Source organism: Drosophila eugracilis, unplaced genomic scaffold (genome assembly GCF_018153835.1).
Source record: "Drosophila eugracilis isolate 14026-0451.02 unplaced genomic scaffold, ASM1815383v1 contig_498, whole genome shotgun sequence".
Taxonomy (NCBI): domain Eukaryota; kingdom Metazoa; phylum Arthropoda; class Insecta; order Diptera; family Drosophilidae; genus Drosophila; species Drosophila eugracilis.
Genome location: NW_024573369.1, coordinates 103,594 through 123,188, shown reverse-complemented (window position 1 = coordinate 123,188; position 19,595 = coordinate 103,594). Strand labels below are relative to the sequence as shown.

At 37.3% G+C, this 19,595-nt stretch overlaps 1 protein-coding gene across 4 annotated transcripts in view; it reads right to left on the bottom strand.

The window, feature by feature from the left end:
- Positions 1-19,595, bottom strand: part of LOC108105345 (partitioning defective 3 homolog) — a 38,705-nt gene that overhangs the window by 15,769 nt on the left and 3,341 nt on the right. The window contains exon 1 of one of the 4 annotated variants that reach the window (XM_017211848.2): positions 3,321-3,394. The exons of 2 other annotated variants lie outside the window; for them this stretch is intronic. The gene's annotated coding sequence lies outside the window, so the exon portion shown is untranslated. Of the gene's footprint in view, positions 1-3,320; positions 3,395-19,595 lie in introns of those variants that run through there. One more of the 4 variants, XM_017211850.2, reaches the window with a different exon arrangement.

The window sequence follows — 19,595 nt, the reverse complement described above, 5'->3', positions numbered from 1 at the left end:
TGGACAAATTGAGAAATTGTACAGGGAAAAGTTTTGAGCAACTGCCATATAATGTGACGCTTTATGTACTCTTCGAAATTGTTTACTTAATGCGGTGTAGTTTTTTTTTTTTACTTTTGGTTACGTATTAATATTAATTGCTGTTGAGCAGGGAAAAACTTTCATCTTTTCCTACCCATTTATAAAGTGGAGCGTCGTCGACAAGCGACTGCCAGTGAGTACAGTGGGCACAGACGAATGGTAAACAACAAAAGCTGCTTACAAACTTCAAAACTCGTAATTGCCATTGCCAAAAAATAAAAAAAAATAAAACTAAATATATTTATTTTAAGAGGGTGGCAGGCGGCAGGGCGAAGTGGAAAAAGGGAAAATCCCCAACCGGTTCGCTTCTTGACTCCAAAATCAGAGTTGAGTGAACCTTTGGCGAGGGAAAAGGGAGGTGGGTCTTGGGCGAATGAGCTGTGATTGAGTAACACAGATCTTAATTGATTTAAACGGCTGCGACTTTTGCTTAATTGTACGTGAAAAGGCAGAGGAAGTGCGGAAGTTTTGGGGAGAAAAGTAAAAGCTGTGCGCGCACTGAGATCAAATGGGGGTTCAAATGGGGAAGTGGTAGAAAGATAAGAGGTTTTCTTATAACAAATGAGCCAAACTTTATCCACTGTTCTGTTACCTTAAACATTTGTTAGTTCTTAAACTAAATATTATATATTATTGTATAAGTTCCTCATTAAACCTCCGATTTTCTCCATGTGTAGTTAAACCCGAATGCTCTTTGAGTAAGCTTCACCAACTCTCATTATTCAAGCATTATTTAATATCCTAGTTATACGCATTATTTTTATCTACAAAAAGCGTAATGATAAGGCAGCAAGAGAGACAGGTAGATGATAAAAGAAAGAGAGATGTGTTTAGTAAGAGAGAGATAGATTCAACACGTGCTCGTATTTCGTATTCGTTTCAGGTCAATTGAGTTCACTGTCACTTTCACTCAGTTTTGCCGTCTGTAACCAACCAACAAGTTTGTATTTATTTATTTTTGTTTCAAGCCACTTTGGTGACACTTGGCAACCGAAAGGCAAAGGCAAAAGCAAAACAGTTAATCAAGCAGAGCCGGCTTTTAACTGTGCATTTTCGATTGTTTTGATTCGTTTTGTTTGATGGCCAACAGCCAGCGATTTATTGGTATTTATGCTTTGTTTTCATGTCGGCGCTCTTGTGGCTTTTCAGCTGGTATCGTTTTTTATTAGGGAGAAAAATGAACAAACAAATGATACAAATTTGTGGGAATTTTAAGTGTTTGTAACAGAAAACAAATAGTATTTGATATTAAGGAATATTTATATCATTTAAGCCTATCAAATCCATTATGATCTATAGAAAATCATTAAATCCAAATACTATTAAGTACCTCCGAACGGGAAGTAGCCACTTGAAAACGAAAATCGAATAATTGAGGAATGATGGTAACAAGATTACCATCAATGACCCCACCCACCGACAGGCAATCCATAAATAGTTATACGACCTTTCCCGCTATAGATTACACCAAAAATGCTTGGAAAAACCCTGGTTGTGAAGAAATAAAGAAGCCCAGCGAATGGCGAAAATATTTTATCAAATCGAAGCCAGAAAAACCGTAACACGAAAGTTATTTTATCTGTTCAAAACGATAAGATTAACCCCAAGAATCGAAAGCGCACATAGAACGCCACCGAATTATATACATACTATATGATTTCTATATATATATATAGCATATGTGTAGCATATAGTAACATTCTAGTGGGTCAAACCCACCCAATCGATGCCGAAGTCAGTGAAGGCCAACCACAAGCTTAACTCAAGCGGCAACTCCAACTGGTGGAACCACCCCCTTTTGCTTACCCCCTCGGCCACGCCCCCTGGCATCCAACCTGATCTGTCGAGCTACAGTTTTAGTTCTCGCTCCCATTCGGATGCGGATTCTTGTTCTGTGCAACAAGCGCATTCCTGCCAAGTGAAAGTCGCTCCAATCAAGGCTATATAGTCCATTCTCAAGGCTTAAGTTGCATGTTGGGGATATGCTAAAAATTACACATGTATCTCAATGGAACTTCCTGTCATTGGAACTGTACTACATGCGAAGTATCTAATGTATGTATCTGAAGAATGTTAATTGTCCTTCTCGGACCAGTAAAACTTGGGAAATTCCAGCTAGAAAACATCACTAGTATTCAGATATAATGACATCAAAAACTGATAACAGCAAGTCTTAAAAAGTTGACGAGATCTCTAAGCATTAAAATGATTGAAGTTATCAAACTCGTGATTAAAACACAAAAATCAAGCCCGACAAAGGAACATTTCGAAAAACTCTTACATATGCATATAGTAAAGTAATTCCATAATATATAGAAACTAATCCGGGGATGTAACTTTTTGTTCGTGAAACCCTATCGTTAAGTAATTTCCACTGCCATCGAACAGCCGTGAAAATATGTGGGAATGTCTGTTTCTAATTACCCGCCGTAAAAGCAAGTGAAATTGGAAACCCAAATGGATTTATTAGCCCTCGTAGAGGATGTGGAAAACGCGAAGGTAAGGGGAAAGATAAATGGAAAAGGTCAAAGGATCCGCATTGCGATCCTCAAAAGAAGCCAACAAAAAGTTACAAAATTAAATACAAGAAAAAAAGAGGAACCATATGGTGGGAAGATTCCCACTCTTGATGGTTCTCCAAGTACAGGTGTCTCTAACAAGAAAATAACAAGATTGGGGGATGGTTTTGGAATTTATTCAAGAATTTAGTCAAGAAATACTTTTAAAGATTTCAAATCTTTAAGTTTCCAAAGAAACAAACTCTGTGTTTATAAGTCTCAAACATTTTCACCCATTTTAACAACAATTTATCATTTGTAAAACAGTTTTTCGCAGTGTATTTGTGTGCATGTCAAGACGTTTCCTGCACTTCCTCGATCGTCATGGGAAACTAAGCACAGGTAAACCTTTATAAAGAAGAATCACCCCTAACAACAAGTGCTTTCGCCTTGTGCATAATTAAATAAGAAACTTTTGCCTTATCTTCACTTTAATCTCAACTGCTTTTCCTTCTCGTGTTTAGATATATCTCATTCTTTATCAGATATAGCAAATAACTTTAAATAAACTTTAGATTCTTGCAGCTTCAGATATAAAAAACACAATGGTCTCAGAACTGTGGCAATGACATGTTTTTCACTTTATTTTTTTGGCACTCTAACAAAACACCGAAAAAAAAATACAAATTTTTCAATTAATTTTTGTTTTATTTTTTGTTATTTTGCACTTTAAATTCGAACCGTTAAAACAATTGCGTTAAACAATTGCGGTACCGACGACGGCGGCCAGCGACGGCGACGTCCGACGACGACGCATTTCTGAAGCGAAGTGATGTACGGACTGCGGTCCCGGTCGCAAAAACAAAACACACACACACACACAGAAGCACTCGAGTCGCAACCGCCGAAGCGAAAGAGCGAGGCAGTGCGAGCGATCGCAGGTGAGTAAGGGAGCCGGTGAGAGCAAGATGCACTTGGGAAAAATAGTGCTTTAAAGTTAGGTGATTTTTGTTAATTAAACACTTTTCAAAAGAAAGATTAAACAAGAATAACTATATCTTCCTTGAACGTTTTTTAAACGTTTTTCCATAAAGAAAATTAAGAATAAAAATATTTTAAAAGGAGGGACAGCCTTGTAGTTTAAATATTTTTTTTAGCAAAATATATACAAAATCGTACTTAATCGTACAGACTTTTTTAAAGTGTATTGAGAGAGCATTCTTTGCTTTAGCTCTCCCTCTCTCTCATTTCCACCTGCGTTTGGCAAGTGCAGGCGGCGTCAGTGACTTTAAAACTGTTGGCAAATGACCACCGGGCAAAGATAGCAACAACAAACACTGCGCAGAAGAACTTTGTCAAGCGGAACGCAAACTCAAATGCGCAAAAACAAAAACAAACAGTAGGAAAAGGGGATGCAACCAGAACAACAACAACTAAAGCAAAATTAGAAGCAGCAACAAGTGCTCAGAATGCGGATACAATTTATTATACCCTTTATATAAGGAATCAAACTAATAAACACAAAATGATTATTCAAATCGTGTTCTGTTAGCCATAAACATTAGGAATTTGATATAAAAAAGTTGTAAGGTATAAAAGTGTTATCGGAATAGGACAAAATTTAATCACCAATGTGTAGTAATATCTGGTTAAACTTAAGGAAAACCCTCTAAAAACAATAAAAGTATCTATATTTTATAGGAGAATCTTCTTCTATACCCTACAATCGAATATGAACACAGTTAACCTTATAATAGACATACCCCGATATCTTCTAGGCCCTCGCTAAATGCAAATTTATGTTGCAATGGGAAGGAGTTCCTGGAGTTTCTGAAGATGGAAAGTTAGTTGGTGGGTAAAAACAAAAGGCCGAGGGAAACGCAGAATTGACGCCAGGACGTGGATCGTTGTGGCATTGTTATGCGATGTTCTTGTTGCTGTTGTTGTTTGGTGGCAGGAAGGTAAACTAGACACAAAATGCCAAGAACGATTGACGGCGACGACGATGTCGGCGACGCCTGATAATGACGATGGTTGGGATGGTAATCATCATCATTAGCAGTTTCCTTTTTCCACTTATTCTGGAACCAAAAACAACACAACCACAACAACAACAACAACTACCACAATGGCCTGGCCTTCAAGTGCATTTGCAATTGTTAGGCATTGGTGTTTTTTTTTCAACGTTTTCAACTGAAATTCTCGCGCTATGAAACCAAACGAACTGGAAAGCTTCCTTTTTCCACGAACAACAACTGCAAATGCGGAGGAAAAACTCGGCAACATTCGCATAATTAATGAGAGAAACGAAATAGCAAAAGGAGAAGTATATGTATAAATTCAATTCGTTGCTATAGTTATTAGTACAGCACTTATTCGGTTAGTAAATCGCTTGTATTTAACAACTATGAAAAGTATCTCAAAGATTTTTAATTTTTAGCCATTTTACAGCTCAATTTTATGTTCCCAAAAGGAAATATTTATAATAATTTAGTTATTCCTCCCTAGTCCCCACTGTACACGGTTTGCTGGTACTATTAACGCCATTATTATTATGTATCCGCATACAAAAAAGAGAAAGAGTGAGTGGTCATGAGCTGAAACTCTGAAGTTCTGATTGCATTTAATTAATTCATTATGCACAGGTTTTCCACCGCCGGCAAACCACTCAATCACTCAATCAGATGAGTCATCAATCAAATCTTAAGTTTCCTTTCTTCAGCAATTAGAGATGTTCTACCTTTCTTTGGCTTTTCTTTCTTTCTTTTATTCATTTACAAAACTCCCATTGTCTGTCCAATGGCTGTAAAACTTGTAAGGCAACCAAAACTTCAAACTTCCGTTCGGCTTTAAAAAATAACAAAAAGAGCTTTGTCATCAGCCAAAATGCGAGCAGACAATAACTAATGAGCAATAAGTCGCCGGGGAGGTGGGAAAATATATAACGAGGTAGATACACAGAAAAAACTTAAAATTATTAATAATTTTAAGGTATTTTTCATAAATTATTTAAGCCCTATAGAAAACGGTTTATTAACAAGCCTAATAAAACACCTGCCTAGTACAACCAGATGGAGTTCTTCGTAAGCACACCCTGAATTCCTGTTTAAACTCAATCTAATCATCTGCATTTCTATGTAATCAATCTAATATTTATGTTGTTTTTTCCTCTGTAACTGAAAAACTTGTGGCGTTGGTTATTGAAAACCTTCTCAGCTGTTTTCGAGCAGCTGGTCTCGTTTTTTTTTCACAGTTTCGCGTGTTTAAAACAAAGTTGCTCGACTGGTCCATTGTCTCAGCATCTGGGCTTTAATGCTCAAGAGTGTATGTGTGTGTGTTAAAACAATAGATATGCACGCACACAGATGCACCCAAACAAATTGTTAAGTTCGTTCACCATTTCACCCAATTTTCGATGGCTTTTTTCGAGTGTTTTGATTTGTTTTCCGTTCCGTTTCGGTTCTTTCGCTTTTGTTTTGTTCTACAGTCCGTCAAAAATAGAAGGAGAAGTGGGTGGTGGGTTGTAATTGTAGCGCTTCGTTGACCTCAAGGTCGAACTCTCTCTTTTCTAATTTACTTTGATTTAAATTTGATTTTAAATAAAACGAACCACAAATATTTAACGGCTGTCATCTAGGTTTTAGAGTTACCTCTGGTTGCGAACTCTGCTAACAATGTTCCTACAATAGTTTTAAAACTTAACTGTATAGTTGATGCAAGATCAAGAATATAAGCAATGTATATTTTATATTCATGATTATTTTTTAAATATATAAATTTTAATTTATTAAGATGCTGCTGCACTTCCTATAGAACTATAAGATGTACTTCCTCTTTTAACTTACTACGCCACCTAGCAGATCACATATACAACTGCAGCTTACAGCGAATGGCCGCTAAACATGAATTGGCGTGTTGGTAGCGAGTGTAGAAAAGTGAGTAAAGTACATGTAGATAGGTAATTTTCTTGGAGTTGGAAAATTAAAACTGACTTCATTGATTTTAATTTTATAAACTAAGTGAAAACTAGAAGTCAAATCAAAATTGAATAAATTTAAATAGACTACTACTTTGAACTTAAAAAATCCCCTTTAAAGCTCCTTTTTTCGTACAATCTCCAATCTGCAATCTCTAGAACACATCAAAACTGATTCTATTATCATCGGTTTTTTGTTGTTGTTTGTTTGGTGTCGTCTTTGTTTTCTTTGCCTCGTCCCTAGACATAAATAATTTATTAGTTTTTGGCATTTGTTTGGTTTCCCCTGCTGTCCCATTTACCCCAATAGTGTTTGTCGTTTCCCCTCTTGTTTTTTTTGGTTTTTTGTTGATTTTTTTCGTTATTTTTTGGGGTTGTTGAGCTTGCAACATGCATCGATTGGTTGGGGCTGATAAGATATGATGGCTATGAGTTCTGAGGTAAGACCCAGCCATATAGAATGAGTTCCCTAGTTTAGTTTAGTATATGTAGTGCATAGACTGGAATCTCTGCATTCTGGAACCGCATCTACGACTACAACTCACGACTCACTGCACCCATGGCATGTGTCAGTTCGGTGCCTGCTTTTCATTTGTCAGTGGAAATAAATGCTCGTTCAAGTGGGTCATCCACGCGGCATACCTGTTCGTACAGTATACCCCACCCCCGCCTTCATTTCGTTTCAATTAACTAGCTGTTATCTCACCTGCAAGTAGATAAAATTCGAAAAGAAAATTAGTTTTAGATTACTAACTTTTGGTGGGGGAGGGATTACTTTTTGGGGTAGGCACTAAATTAGAACAGCGATAATGACATTATTAACTAGGTTACTAGGTTCTACTATTATTAATTGGTAAAGAATATAGGTTATATATGCATTATATCAGAAGTAAAACTAAATATCAAATCTTAATAACCTACATTTCCGCTTCATTTATTAATAATTAAAAACAAAATCAAAGCTTTTAAATTCCAACAATTTGACATCAAAATGAAATTGAAAAACTTGTGAAGAGACCTCTTTATTAAGAATGAGCGTGACTTTTATGTTAAATGCAAATTAGTCATGGCTCCCTTCCTATCTTTTCATCACCTCCCACACATACAGTGATCATTCTATTAGCATGGAACACTCCTTCCTTTGTTGTTTAAATTATTTGTTTTTACTTTTAGCATGTAAACCCCAATGTTTACAAATCTAATGTCAATATATATCCAATCTAACGCTATACATATATATTTAAATTATTTTATAGCATATACTCCTTATTTTTCCTTGGGTTTACTGTATCGTAAGCTTACTGTTTATTACCCACTCCAATTTTCCTCCTGCTTTCCTTGCCTGTTGCTCTGGCCACGTCTCATTTCATTTGACACTCTCTGAATCTTTTGGACCATTTGTGCGGCTTCCTTTCTGTTTCTCCCTCTACCGCTACCGCTACCGCTTCCACTCCCACTCCCGCTTCACCGCCTCCCACTTCCCCCACCACCACCACCCACCGCTAAGTGGATTTACTGTCGCTGCGTGCGCTTTATTAGCCACCGTGCACCAGTTGGTCGGCGGATGACGATGTCTCGTGCTTGCGTTACATTTTCCATGCAACAAGCAGCAGCAGCAGCAACAACAACACGAAGAAAACTAGAAAAACCATGGGCGGGGAGCGTTGGAAAATATAGGAGGCGTGGGTGAGTGAAGAAAAAAATGTTTTTCTAATGTCAAAGACACGATCAATTACAAGCGGCTTAAAGTCGACGGCTCGTGACTAGCTGCTTTTGTTGTTGTGGTTGTGTGGTTACTGTAGTACAGTGAAAATAACTGTTATGTTTTTAGAAACTTTGATGGCTCAAAAATAGTTACAAAAATGTTTTACCTAAAACTTAAACTACTTTATAAAAGCTTTCCAAGTTCCAAGATCAAGTTGGTGCCACAGAAATACCGCATATTCTTCAAATTAAAGGGTTTCCACTGTACGTGGCCGTTGTTGTAGTGTGTTCGGGGGGTGGGGCCTCCATATGGAATGGGATTACGGGGAGCAGGGTGTGGAGGGAACTCTTTGGGGAGCCGCACTCAAGTCGCACTTTGATTTGACACGCAGCGAGCGAGGGAAACGTGAGAGGAATTGCAGTGTCAAAGGCAGGGAAATATCAGTAGTGAAGGAGGGATGGATGGATGGATGGATGGATGGTTAGGAATGAGAACTGGAATGGGTAGGACCAAAACCAAAACTAAAACCAAACCCAAGAACCAAGCCGAAGCCAAAGCCACAGCCAAACCTCTGACATTTTTAAGCGAATGCCAGCTCTGACGTTTATTTATGCAACCAGCTTGCTCTGAATTTTAAAATGTGCGACAGCCAGAGGAGGATCCTGGATGGATAGATATTCCGTGTGAGAAACTATTTACCTAATGGACAAATGTCCATGGGGAATGCGCCGTGGTAATTCTGGGAAATGCGACAGAAATTAAGCAATAGACAAGGCACTCTAACTGAATACTAATCTTTGCTTAGTTCTTAGAGGTGTTTTTCAAGTTTATAAGACCTAACATAGTGTAGATATCTTAATAGCTAGCTAGGCCTATAAAACTCTTTTAGATACAACCAACCTGATGAGTAATTATTCCCCAACTAATCCCATTAGCAGCATGATCTAGTGATTCATCATTATTTGTCCCATTTAGAGCACTTATCTTGTGTTTTCCTCTGAACATTTTTCCTTGCTATTGGCCAAGTCATTTAGCGCCAGCGAAACAAATCGAAGTAGAAACAAAAAACTGACCCAGAGAGCCTAGAAAAAAAAAAGCGAATCTAAAGGCGCTCCCAATTGTAACTTACTAAGCGGCTTGCCATGGGTCACTTCTTCCTCTTTAGTTAACAACAAAAACTATAAACAAAAAAAGTTTAAGCTGAAACAAGACAACAATAAACCAATCGGATATTGCGCAAGCTCAAATTGTTGTTTTCGTTTTGGCCTGCTTCTTTTTTTTTTTTTTTTTTTTTTTTGGTTTATTTTTTTAATGTGTGTGAATTTCCGCAATGCCAGCAACATGTTTAGAGGGGCGATGAAAGTGGGAGGGGAGCCCGGGGGTCAGAGTTCATTACAAAAGCTCGTTCAATCGCGGTTATGCAAAAGCCAACACAGAAAGAGATAGTCAATCGCAGTGAAAGTGAGATAGCAACAGGTGATGAAGAAGAGGAAAAAGGCCAAGACAGCCGCCAAGCCAAAGAGACAAACGGACAGGGACAGAAAAATGAACAAAAAGATACGACGGAAACGCATTTATTTCAAGGCAAACCAGTTGGAGATAAAACTGAGAGATGTAGCTGCAACTTCACTCAATCAGTCAATCAATCATCCAATCAATCAAGTGTATAGGGTAAAGTAATCCCATCAACTGGATCCCCTCCCCAGAAACCACAAAGGAAAAGCCGAACAATAAAGCGCTGAGAAAACCGATCTGTACAGGTTGGATTGAAAAATTAGAACTTAGAAACTAAATAATATTATTATTTAAATATTTAATGGCTTTATACCAAAACAATAACAATGAAATCAGCTCTTTACAGCTCATACAAATATTCTTTTCAGAATGCCCCTCCCAAAAACACAAAATTTGCATTCAACCAGTGTCCACTGTATTTCGGTAACTGGAGATTCTTTCAAGACTGTTCTTATTATCTTATTATTCCTCTTCTCGGCCAAACAAAAGCAAAACACCGATGTGGAGAAATGCAAGACGAAGAAAGGCTTCTTCTTATTTTCATTCTTATACTCCACATCGCTGCGGTATCCAAAAACAATATAATTTATTGTTTGCGGAATTGAAAAAAGAGACGGCACACCACACGCACGCACAAAGGAGAAGCGTAAGCCGAGATTTACATTTATGTGTGTCGCATGACACAGAACGCCAAGGTACAGTGAAGAACGGCGATAAGTTATTGTGAAATTAAGAAGACAAACAAATTTGTTTATGGCCAAACGGAAATGCCAACTTTGGTTGGGTTTATGTATTACGGTTTTGTATAAAGTTAAGTAATTATATTTCTTAGGATTCTGCTGTATGAGTACATACTGTACCCCAGAAGAAAGCGTTAAATGAAAGCTTCCTTTTCCAGTCAGAAAATAAACCCAAGACAAGCAAACCAACAAACAAAAGGATCGCAATTTCATGCTAACTGCCACTTGAATATATGTACTTCAAATAGAACTACCAACAAAGACCCTTTCTATTTAACTTATACTATATATATGGTATATATATATATATATACCTCACCACACCCTCTTTTTATCTACGCCTTCAAGAGACCTGCATTGTAATGGATGAGGGAACTCATTCTCAGTCTCAGTTTCAGGTCAAACGATTCCCAATTCCAGGAATTTCTTCCCTTCACATAAGCATTAAAACGAAATTAGAAGAGAAATTTATGGGCTTGGTTCCTGTGCTGTGGAATCATAAACATAAAAATGTCACTTTATTTGCGGGCGGCCAAGACATTTTTTGGCTAGAATTCCAACCAAAAAAGCAGAAAAAAAAATAGAAGGAAAACCCTGAACCAAGACAACCCTGTGCAAAAGTTCAGATTATTTTATAAGCTTGTCGGCTTGTGCAGCCACAAAAAATAAACAAAAATTTCAACACAAATAACAATTATCATAAAGAAACACAGTCAAAAAATTAACTCCACAAAAAAAAACTATGAAAAAATAATATGCACAAAGGCAGCTACAAACTGATGACAAATCTTTTTATGCTTCGTTTTTTTTTTTTTTTTTGGTTTAAAAAGGAAAAAGGTTTCTATATAGAAATTAATTTTACTTTTTAGATGGGGTTTTTTTTTATTGTTCATGGAAGTGAAATTAAATGCCCAAAAATGTTCAGGGGGAGGGTGGAGGGGGAGCGATTGTCTCGACATTCCCCAAAAATAAAAGGAAAGTGCTTGGGTGACTTTGGGCCATAAATAAAAGTCCAATGGAAAGCAAGAAAATTGTTTTTTGTTAGATAAGCGGAAGCTGAAAGCGAAACTTATTTCTGAAATGGAGTTAAAAATTTTTGATTTCACAGGAGAAGTATTCTTGACTTCTCTTTGTTGACTTATTTAAAGTATATTTAATAAGTTAGTAGAATTAACCCAATCAAATCCCACAGATATGTTAATCTTATCTTGTAATTCAAAGAAGAATTTTGTCTCTCCCCTTGTTTTTTGTTATTTTTCTCTCCGATTTAAATTCAAGGCGTGCAAAATAGTTGCGTTGTTGCCTTTTTGTTGTTGCTAAGCAATTTCAAGGCCAGGCCAAAGTTGTTGTTACTTTTCATTGTTGTTGTTGCGGCATGTGGGTGCATTATACACACACCTACTAAGCCTACGTGTATATATGTGCATATTTATATATGCGATAGCCTGCTCAATTGGAACGACTTTTTCTCTTCGTCCGCCATTTGCCGCCAGCGTCGAGTTTGTCGCCTCAGTCTTTCGTATTGCGCGAACGCAGAATGAGCAAGCGAGAGAGACAAAAAGCGTGGCGGGCATGCAAAAAAGAAAAGAGCGCAGAGCTCTCTGTGGCTCAGCAAGAGCATCGCCCCCGCTCAAAGTACAGTGGAAATTCGAAATATTAAGTACTGAAAGTTCATAAAGACTTAAAACCTACTTTTTCCTGGCCAAAATGTAAAAAAAAACGTTTACAGTTTAGTAACCCTTATACGCATGTAGTGTCTAAAAAACCTTTTTATTATACTCACACTAAATCCACCTTAGCCAGCACCGCCTGTCTTAATTAATTGAACAAACTGGGGAGGCAAGTGCGCAATTTGGCCTGGGCGTGTCCCAATTGCGGGGGCTTTTCGATGGGTTTCTAGCTATCGACGTTACCTTTTGTGGTTTCGCTCGCCTTCCTTCCTATTTCTCATTTTCATTCAAGCATTTGCACGTGCAGCGCCTACGAAAAGCGGTCACAAAACACAAAGAGAAAAAATAAATCCAAAAGAAGCCAAAGCCAAGCCAAGACGCGACTATCTTTACAGCCTTTTGCGATGGCCTTCATCATCGGCATTCTTTGGCACTACTTCTTATTCATCTCTCTCTTTATCTACTCTGTCTCTCTTCTGGAATGAATCATTTGTAAAAATTTCACGTCGCAGTTTTTTTTTTTTATTTAGAGGAAACACCTGGATAAATACAAATAGAGAGCGGGGGAAAAAAGACTTCGGCTAGTTTTCATTTGGGGGGAACTGTGACTCAGACTCTGTGAAATGTTCATTTCGATCTGCCGGCTGACAAATGTTTAAATAAATTTACAAAAAAAAAAAGAAAACAAGAACAACATTTATTAATTAGAGGCGAACGAAAGCTGGTTGGAAATTAATGACTCCGTTTATTTGGTTTGGTTTCTGGAAAGTATCGGCTTTCATTGCCCGCCAAAGTTATACTGACCTAGCCCAAAAGCAAGCCGAGCTCTTTGCCTTTTTTTGAACTCAATAACCGTTGGCTGCCAATTCCAACATTCGACATTCCAGCAGCAGCCAGTCAGACATTGTTGTTTTTCCCTCTTGTTTTTTTTCTTCATTTTTCATTTTGCATCATCGAGAAGAAAAATGCGGTTTTTGTCGCTCTCAACTGCTGTTTGGTTATTTCTGTGCCTTTATCACCGAAACGTGAGCGACGTTCTGCTTTGAGTCTTACGTTTTTGGTTATTACACAAATTGAAAATGAAATAAAAACGTTAAGAAAACAAAAACACTCAAGGCTGGCCAATGCGAAGATGAGAATGCCCTTTCGGGTTGGGGATTTCAGAAAAATACATTTTTAAGCTCATTGTTAGTCATAGAATTGGAAACTATTAGCTGCTCATTTGTGGTTTTGATATTCCTAAACAAAAATGATATTAAATGCTTATAAGAATACAGGTAAACATTAACAATTTCATAAAAATGTTTAAAAATATTTAAGTTACTTTTTATATCATGAAAACAAAGTCACCAAAACTCCATCCAAAAATATTAAATGGCTTGAGAATTGCAACAGAGAGTTTGTCTGGGTTTTGGGTTACCCGGCGATTGAGTTGGCTGGGAATTCAGTGGAATTATCGAATGGAATCGTATGGAATGGCAGAGAACCCGGCGAATAAAGTGCAAAAGTTGACCAACCAAACAACCGTTCCCGAGCGTGTATGAGTGGGTACTTTATGGCTGATGAATGGTGACGCCGCGACTGCCGATGACTGGAGATGGGTACGAAATGTGGTTGCGGGATTGGGTAGTTGACCCAAGCCCAAACCCTTTTGGCAAACACTCGCAAAAAATAAATAAATAAAAATTATATATATGTGTGATACATTCCGATACGTGCCTATATGTATCAGGCATTTGCGATCGCCATCGGTTGAACGCTTTTGGGGGTACGGTTTTATGGTAGACAACATGCTATATTTACACAATGAAAAATACATAAAAAAATTTAACAATAATATTTAAAACCTCAAACTATAAGACAAAAATAAATAAATCCTATTCTGAACTTATAGTTATTTTATAAAATATTTTAAATAAATATTTAACATCAACTTTGAAGGGTAAATTCAAGATTTGACTGTAAGAATGTCAACATTTATGTACATAATAAATATTTAATTTTATATCTTACCCCTAAATTTTTATCACATCTTGATATGCTTTTTTATTTTACATTATTTTCTATATATTTCTTTTAACAGTGCTTGGGACATCGTGTTTATTTTGCGCTTACTCATTTCCCGAAAACGTCACGTTGCTGCACAGAGAATGCTTTTGTGCAACGGAAAAAAAAAAACGTTATAAAAAATAATATAGATCGGGAAGAAGAGGGCGGTGGTGTTGGGCGGCAGGTGACACGCCCACTCGAGCTCCACTGACCAGCAGATCGGTGCATTGTTAAGAGCGCTGTCGGTTGCGACTTTTGTTTAATGACAAAACGAAACCAAACTAGTTTTCCACACAACAAAGCTCAATTAAAAAATGAATTAAATATGTATGTGGTGTTTTTTGGATTGGCTTTTTATTGAAAATCACGGAACAGGAACCACTTAATAATCGTAGTGGGATGAAAAAAGATTTACCAATAAGAGAAATTAGACAAAACTAATTGAAATGCAAAATGCAACTGAAAATGATCCATAATTAGTTCGAGTTCAGTTTAGGTATGTGTAAAATAGAGCTTTTAAGTAATTATACAAATAATAATATACAAAATGTAAAGAAATTTAAGTGAGCTGTATAATATATTCAAATTGCATTACATTTCGTAAGATCTTTTTCGAGCCACTTCGACTTGAACTTGAACTATTTGGCAAGCAGTATGCACTTGACCCCGGGGTTCCCCTTCAATGGAGCTTGTCGACACACACGCACTGCCACCTCCCAATTTTTCTCTCCTTCTAGTTTTTTATTTAATGATTTTTTGAGCCACCTTGGCGACCTAACCAAGCATGAATACGACTATATGACGTAGAGCGGTGCTGCTCTCCACCTTGAACTCTCATTACTTCTCATTAATTCGAATGATATAGTAATATTAATAAGTAAGCCAAAAGTCAGAGTGGGGTTGCTGTGTGTTGGGTGGGTTAAGGGTCGCTGGCTAGGTGTGTTTTTTGGTGTTTCCGCTGTCATAAGCTTGTCCAATAGCATTATTAACCAATTAATTTGCCTTTGGCTTTGTTGGTTTTGCTGTTGCAGGAAGGAAGGCATTGTTGTTGCAACTCAAATAGCAGCTGCTGCTACTCCCTTTCCTTTCCCCCGTCCCACAATCACCCCAATAATGGGCACTAACCCTCCGATCCTGAAATGCATCCCAAAACGGAAGCGACTTCATCAAACCAAACCCATCTGGAGCACACGAACCACCAATAAGTATGTACAAAACACGCAAGGGATGGGGGCGGCACGAGAGGGGGCGTGACCGGAGGTTAGGCAGGCGGGGCAGTAATGGGCGGTGGGTGCACACACAAAGACACACACACGTGCGTGACCAAAAATAGATACTCAATTAGTGTGGCAATAAAATGTTTTTGTAATTCTACACGATATGATAACGAAAAATGCACTTTAGGTTGGGCCCTACAGAGTAAGCATGTGAAAATTTTAGGATACACTGACATAGCTGCAACGAAAAGTGAACTCGAAAACTAGGAAAAGTGATCATTGAATCAAAAAATGTTGATAAACGGACTTTCAAATGATAAACTCAGGATGGATTCACTCTAATATCTAAAAAAAAAAACAAAAAACGGAATAGAATATGACTTTAAAGGAAACTTTCATAGAAAATGCAGCTCAAGGCAGCAATTTTCCAAAGCCACCAACAATAATAGTCGTGCAGTCGTGTCATGCATGCAAATGCAAGTCAAAAATGTCCATTTAATTCCCCCAACTTGCCCCCTTCACAAGCACACAATATCAAAACCAAATTTGAGTTTTTCATTCCCAAAAAAGGGGGAAAACAATTTAGCAAGGTATGAAAAGTAAACAATCGAGATAAATAGTAGGGGGAAAACTAAAGGGGATAGAGAGAACAATGCCTCAATAAATCGATGGCCGAGAAGGTGCAATAAATTTCCAATCAATGACTAATTCCTGTGACTAATACTTATTATTTTTATTTTTGATCAAGAATTTCTTATAAGAAACTCAAAGCTATGTAAAGGCAAGCTACCCTTTAATTGTTATAAATTTCCTTTTTAAGTGAAAAACTCAAGCAAGACATCGTTTAAATTCATAGAAGCCCTTGAGCAAACGAACCTTTTTCAGAGAGTTCTTTCCCAAGAAAAATGGTTTAGTAATTCAATCGATCGCTGCAGTCTGTTGTAGAATAAAATGTAATTAATCAAAGAACTCAGTGGGCGAACAATGTCTGGCGATATCGCCAAACTAAGTGGGTGTCAATTGAAATTATTTCCAATTTCAATTACACACAAATGAAGCTAGAAAATAATATACTATAAACATAATGTGAGTGGAGAAACGATAATTCAATTGAATTTCTCGCTCCAAATTTGGTAGCGTGGCCAAGTGAATCAGCCCACAATGCACTGCAATAATAATATCTATGGCCTGGCATGGCTATATAGAAAATGACGCAGTCAACTGCTATTTTGTTGTACCTCGTTGTTTTTGCCATATATATTGGTATGTATATATATATATATATATATATGTATAGCTAAACATACTGACGTGTAATCAGGTTGTTGTCATGCCAACCGACAAAACAGAAACTATTATAGCTGCAGTCACAACCCCCAAGAGTCGAGTTTTTCTGAGTTTGAGTTTCAGTCTGAGTTTGGGTTTGGGTTCGGGCCTACATATACTACACTCTTTATATATACATATATATATGATACGGCGTAGTACAGTGCTACCTGACGCCCGAACGAAAGGCGTCGAGGATAGGGGGCGTGGCAGGGGCAGAGGCAAAGGCAGGGGAAGCGGTGTTCTAGTCAAGCATTTCATTATATTGCTGGCTGACTTTTTACGATAAAGAATTTTGATTGGAGTTGTTTGTTTTACAGCGTTTTCCTTAACAACTCTAAGTAACTTCTAAATGTGAGTTATAAAGTCTTCTTAGCAGGGGTTTAAATTGAAAAATACAATTTAAGAACTTAATTTTCTTATAAATTAATAAACTAAACGCCATTACATAAACTATGCCATGTAACAATGTTTGCTTTTAATTAAAATCCTATAATTTGAAATTATGAAAAACAATCGCCCGCAAAAGTTAAAGAAAATTGAAAAGCAATTGATTTTCCTCTTTCTTCCTATTTCCAACATATTTTCCATTGGTTTCCCAGAAGGCAAGTGGGAAAATGCAGATGCCAGGGGAGATTATCTACGAATGGGCGGGGTGGGTTGTACGTGTGCGTGTGGTAGGTCCACCTTAAATGGTTTTTCTTTTTGGTCAGCTTGCTGGAAGGCCCCTCTCTCATTGGCTCATAATTGGCTTGCATTTTCTCGTTTTTCTTTTCGACCAACAGCTGCAAATATTTGTAATCCATATTTTTCAAGGAGAAGAACTGAAAGATCTCTGAAGATTATACTACAAACTAAAAGATTAAAGCATTTATTTACTAAACTAACATTAATATTTAGTCGTTTATACTTTTAACTTAATAAAACTCCAGTCATTTCCGACCTTCACTCCATAATTACGACCAACGTTTCCCCGTTAGCCGGTGAATGCCAGTGAAATTCTAACGAAATTCCATTGGCCATAAAAAGAAACTGGCCAAGGTGTTTGACGCTTGGATTTATCGATTATTTGCCATTGTCAAAGCTTGTCCCCAAACATAATACCCCCCCTCGCCCTCGCCTTCCGCCTTTCTTCTCTCCCCTCACTCACTCACTGTTGCTAACATATTCGCATTGCAATTATTGACTTAAACCAATTAGAGCGCACTTAAAATACGCTAACAATTAGTAGCGTGAGTAGAAAAATCAAAAAATTTAATCATACAAAATGTGCAAGCGAGATGGCAGGACAGCGGTGAAGCGAGAGAGCGAAACCGAGAAGAGAAGAGAGCTTGGGATATATGTTTTTATGACTAAATAATTTACAAATTGTGCAAAACTGGTTTCGCAGTCTCAGTCTTTAGCTGCTGCCGCCGCCGTTGTTGCCACTTAATGCCAAGAATTCAGCAACAGCGACAAGAAAAATTCTCAATGAATTTTTTTGTTTCAACTTAGGTATTTTCTGTATTTATACAACTTTTTTTTAGTTTTTTTGTCTTTTTGTATGCCACATCTCTGGTTTCCCAGGCAAACAAACAAATAAACAAATGAGGAAAGAGCTGAGCTTGGGTTGTGATAAGAAGCAACGCCCACTAAAGTCGAGAGCTCGAAACAAAGGAATCGAATGCGCATATCATATTTTACTCTTAACCCAAAGCCGAGCGTTAAACTATTTGCTTTATGCGAATATTGTAGGCTGCGATTCGATTTGCAATGTGGTTCGAGTTCGTAGAATTATGGCTGGCTCCTTAAAAGTCAGTTTCAAGTTCATTATTAGCCATGCAAACGCCTGTAAATTCACTTTTATAGACCTGCAGCAAGGTATCGCTTGAGTATACCTTTAAAGATACTCAAGTATCTATACATATATTGTTGCAAAACATTGACCTTGATTTGTAATGTCGGGGAATTGGAGCTGAAACGAATGTCAAATGGGTCTAGTTTATAGCATTGTAATTTGGCAGAAATAATGTCATATAGCTGAATTTTTCCTTAACAATCTTTCTGTTTTTATACGAATTATCTGTTTTTACATTAGATCAAGCCCCATACCGAAATTTAGCCAACTTCCTCTCACAAAACCCAAGTTACCAAAGAACACTATGCTCAAAATCTCAATTACCTCACACTTAGAGCAGCATATGGCAGGTATTTCAATGTTATATATCGGCCATTGCAATAGGTCAGTTGGTAACACTTTATCTTCCGACTTATTCTCGTTTTCGTTCTCCTTACTCCACTTCACACCTCTCACAGACAGTGGAGCTTGCACATGTTGCCAGCCAAAGATAGTGAAACGAAAAGCGAAAAACAAAACAATCGCACAGCTGCAAAAAAGGAATAAAAAACTAAAAGAAGTACGGATTCGGAATAGCAGAAGTAAATAAAAAATACAATAGTATCTCTCATGCGCCCGAAGAATTTGAAGTGCAGCTAGCTGCAAGTCATTCGATTTCGTCGATCTTGCAAAAAACAAAATCAGTTGACAGTTGAGGTTAAAAAAAATGTGTCTTTACTTTGTTTTAAATTTTAATTTTCAAATTTAACCAATTATATTAAGATTTGATAAAAATAAAAAGAGCGAAAATGGAGCTATGGTTTCTAGTAAAGTCTTGGGGTCTTTCAAAGCTAATAAGCTGTATTTTGGCATAGGAAGTACTTGAACAGTATTTAAGATAATATAATGATAATGAATAACAACTAAACTAAAAATCCAAATTACACTTCCCCCTCAATTGCACTGGCATGTGGAAGCATTAAATTGCATAATTAGCATGTT